The sequence below is a fragment of the Anoplophora glabripennis genome, unplaced genomic scaffold, assembly GCF_000390285.2.
Source record: "Anoplophora glabripennis isolate ALB-LARVAE unplaced genomic scaffold, Agla_2.0 scaffold138, whole genome shotgun sequence".
Classification (NCBI taxonomy): Eukaryota; Metazoa; Arthropoda; class Insecta; order Coleoptera; family Cerambycidae; genus Anoplophora; species Anoplophora glabripennis.
Genome location: NW_019416326.1, coordinates 418,774 through 423,440, shown reverse-complemented (window position 1 = coordinate 423,440; position 4,667 = coordinate 418,774). Strand labels below are relative to the sequence as shown.

The following is a 4,667-nucleotide window of genomic DNA, read 5'->3' as shown; positions in this document are numbered from 1 at the left end:
TCAGTTATTGCTATAAAGGGTATAAAAAACGTTGTATACTAGTTATACAATAATTTAATAAAGAATAAGGTTTATAGTCACTATACAACTGTGCTAGCAATACGCGTTTTATATCCAATATTCACCTGTTTAACTGTCACATATAGTATACAATGGTCTTATAATGGTATATAGAATTCTAATAAAGAATAAAACGCATTTCTTTCAGTGAGAATTTGACTGCAGCATCATCTGGCCATAACAAAGCAATTAACAGAATATAAATATAAACCAGTACCAAAATGCTCCCGTATAAAAACACGGGATGTTAAATATACAGGGTGTCTGGAAAGGTAATGTTAAAAATGAAAGGGGGGGGGGTCAAGATAGATGTAGTCCTTCATATATAATTTTTCTCTTATCGGGCTTCGTTGTGGAGTTATTCGCCTTCAAAGAAATAAGTTTGAAAAACAAATTCCAATTATAACTTCTAAGTCGTTACCATGACAACAATAAAATTTAGGCAATTAAAGTAACTCATGGTAATGTCCATTTCCAAGTTTAAACTGATTTTCAATATGCCTGGATTATACAGGAGCAGACGAAATTATACATTTAAATGTATACAGCTTTGACAGCGTTGCCAAATTTGGCATTTTTCTTTTATCGTTCGATTCCTCTCTCACATTGCTTAATAAAAGGTATATCAATCGATACCTTGTACCATTTTTGAGAAAATCGAATTTAACGACATACAACATACATGTATTGTATCAAAAATGCGATATTAACATTTTTGTAAAAATTTTGATTTCTTTGGAAATTGAGATCACTGTCAACATGTTTGTATAATTAGCAGTTATATATTTGTCACAAATCATTTTGACATCATTTGTTGATTCAATATCATGGAGGATTTTAGCTATGAAGAATTTGCAGCTTCTGAAGCTGTTCGGATTTACGCTAATCGCTTTCCAAATAAAATTTGCATATTTGATGTGACGAAAATTCTCATGCTATTATTCAGACAAAACACCAACAAAAATTTATCATTAATGTATGGGTGACAATAATTGGAAACTAGTTAGTGGGACCACATATTATCATTGATGAACCTTTAAATGGGGATAAATACCTATATTTACTGCAAGAACACCTTAACCCGTTATTGGAAGACGTCCCTTTAAATATTTGAAAAACATGTGGCTTATGCCTGATGGCGCACCACCTCATTTTAGCAGGGCAGTAAGAGCTTATTTAAATACTACATTTCCCGATCGATGGATTGGTCGAAGTAGTCCTTTTCCGTGTCCGCCTTGGTCTCCCAATCTTAATCCGATCTCGATTTTTTTCTTTGGGGCCATCTTAAATGTCTTGTTTATCAATCTCCTATAAATAGTAGGGAAGGATTATTATTAAATGTCATAATTACATACGCCGACATCATTAAAAATGATCACCACATGTTATTTCGAGTAGAGAAGAGGTGATTGAGCAATTTCAGAAAATGCATTGAAGTTCAAGGAGCACATATTGAACATCTTACTTAACAGTTCTCTTTTTTTTTAAATTCTATTCTATTATTTCTTTTCTAGAAACCAATGTTTTTACAAAGATGTTTTTATCAAATTTTTGATGTACAGGCTGGTCCATTTTCGATGGGAATTCAGGGTATTGCAGAAACTACTAAAGATATGATAAATCTGACACGACGTTCTCGAGCTCGATTTTAATGGCAAACTGTCAAAGGTATATTTTTTTTAAATGGAAATCGTAGCTGACCATGGCCTAAAAAAAATAGAGATTTCTTTTTTCCTTTTTAGCAATATATCACATACTATAGTTATTTTTACAAACACAGGAGAAACGGGGTGTTTTATATTATAAATTATACCTATATGTTTTTCCTTTTTGGCTGGTTATGAAAATACATATAAAACTATAATTCCTACTTTTACAAAACTCATATCTGTTGTAAAAATATGACGTTTATTTTAAATGCACAACTTATACTCGTATGATAATATAATATTAAGGAAATTTTAGGAGATAGGTGGATAGGAACAAACGGACCGCTTAGATGGCCATCTAGGTTCCGTGATTTGAGTCCGTTGGACTTTTTCCTTTGGGGTTTTCTAAAAGACATTATATTTAAAATTCCTTTTTACTCTATCGAGGAATGTTGAAGTCTTTTAAAAAGTCTTTTAATAATATTTCTAATATACATTTAATTAATGCTACACGAAGCGTTGCCAGAAGATGCGCGAAATGTGTAACAGTTGAAGGACGGCAATTTGAACATTTAGATCATGATGTAGGTACTTACCATTGTTTAATTTACGTTTAACTATTGTAACTTGAGTGAAAGTGGAATAAAAATTTGAAAACTCTGTCTTGTCTTATCTGTAATATATATATTTTAAATAAACTTCATATTTTTACAACAGATATGAGTTTTGTAAAAGTAAGAATTATAGTTTTGTATGTATTTTCATAGCCAGCCATAAATAAAGTGTAAAAAGGATCGAATTTATATATAAAACTCCCCGTATCTTCAGTGTTCGTAAAAATAACTATAGCAAGTGGTATATTGCTGAAAAGCAAACAAAATCTCCATTTTTTTAGGTCATGGTCACCTACGATTTCCATTTAAAAAAATATACTTTTGGGTCATAACTCTGGAGTCTTAAAATCTACTAAAAATCTAATACCGGCATTCAATTCTACGCCAAAGAATTAGTCTTGAGCAGTTTTTTCTTTAACTCTACCTTATTTAACAGGCGAGATACAGCCATATTCAAAAGTGTCACAATAACGAGAAACGCCCTGTAACTCAGAAACAAATGAAGATAGCGAATTTCTGATTTGATAATTGAGTTTGCCATAAAAATCGAGCTCGAGAATATGGTGTCAGATTTATCATATCTTTAATAGTTTCTGAAGTACCCTGAAATTCCACCGAAAATGGACCAGCCTGTACAATAAATGTATTTTGTTAATATTAATAGAATTCGATTTTCTCAAAAACTGTAGAAGATTTCGACTGGTGCACGGTATACCTTTTTTAACAAAGTGAGAGAGGAATCGAACTACGAAAGAAAAAAATCAATCAAAATCAAATTTGGCAACACTGTCAAAGATATATAAATTTAAATGGATAATTCTGTTTGATCCTGTATAATCCAGGTAAATTGAATATCATTTTAATCTTGTAAATTAGCATTACCATGAGTTACTTTAATTACCCAAATTTCATTGTTGTCATGGTAACGACATAGAAGTTAAAATTGGAATTTGTTTTTTAAACATCTTTCTTTGAAGGCGAATAACTCCACAACGAAGCCCGATAGGAAAAACATTTTTAAGAAGTACTACAACTATTTTGAGCTCCCCTGTACAGCCCTTCATTTTTGACATGACCTTTCCAGACACCCTGTATATGTTATCAAATTTATATCAATTCTTGCTTATGGAGAAATATGTTTTCTAAATATTTCTATATCTAACCGACTATTCTAACTGTTCCTAACAAAAGAACTACCTGCTTTATAATAATTCAATCTTATAGTACTGTAGTGTGATAGCCTTCACAGTGACAATAGTTATTTGAAAATACTCGTATATATAAAGGTGTTTTATGGTTAGTTGAAATGTAAAGTTATGCGAATTTGCAAAGGAACCTTCAGTAATAGGCGGTTTAGATATTTCACAAAATACAGTCAGTATATTTCAAATAGTGCAAACATTAGATCAGTAGTTACAAAAATATCGAAATAAGATGCAAAAACTTCCTGTTTTGACGGGAACATTTTTCTCTTCTATTATCTAACGATTAATAACAGTATTTGCCGATTCAAGTAGCGTTCAAGACTGCAGGAATTTGATATTGAAACGCAGGTATGCAGTATCAGGAAATAATATTTACACATCGAGAGGTTAGCCGTGCACCCTGCGGTACACCCTATCGCCTGTGATAACAGTACGTTTTTACGACGTAACAGTATCAGCCGTCAGCAAAAACTCACCTGTATTAAGGCAGGAGAAGCGCCATAAAAAATAAGAAATCCACAAGCACAGTTATTCGCACAACGTTCCTGTCCGCACAGCTGAAGCACCGTATACCATACACACCTAAAATTCCAACAATTTAAAACCAACTTTTGTCACTCCGGCCACCTTTCCCACTAAATTTCAAGCGAGCAAGTTGAAAGGCGAAAAGGGCCTGCCGCAGGGTCGCCGTCTGGGCCTTGGCGGTGCGAAAATCTGAGAAACTTTTGCGGAAATTCGATTGGAATCCTAAAACTACTTAGAGTTCAAACGTGACGTAGGCACTTAGTTGGCTGCACGGCGACGTTCTCAGGTAACTATACTTCTTTCTTTCACAGGTAAGTGACGGCTGCGCGAAGGCTGAGGGAGGGGGGGACCGCAAGAAGTCAGGTAGGCGAGGTGGGATTATGGCGAAGTTAACAGGTGGTTGTATGGCGGAAGGGACGGTTCCCAGAAACGTTAAAAGTAAATATGTGCAAGTAATGGAGATACCAGACGGCAGATAACAGTGTGATAGCTTCACAGACGCGCTACAAAAGAACCTGAAAAGAAATGTCTTATAGTAGCAACATAAAATTGCTTTTCTTTGTGGTTTTTCAAGGAAATTATAGATTATACAGCGGATTATAGAGGGCGCTAGT

General features: G+C 33.7%; 1 protein-coding gene across 1 annotated transcript in view; it reads right to left on the bottom strand.

Annotated features, from left to right (window-relative positions):
* Nucleotides 1–4,344, bottom strand: part of LOC108903171 — a 146,450-nt gene extending 142,106 nt beyond the window's left edge. Inside the window, exon 1 of the mRNA XM_023454115.1 lies at nt 4,005–4,344. The gene's annotated coding sequence lies outside the window, so the exon portion shown is untranslated. The remainder of the gene's footprint in view (nt 1–4,004) is intronic.
* Nucleotides 4,345–4,667: the final 323 nt, after the last annotated feature.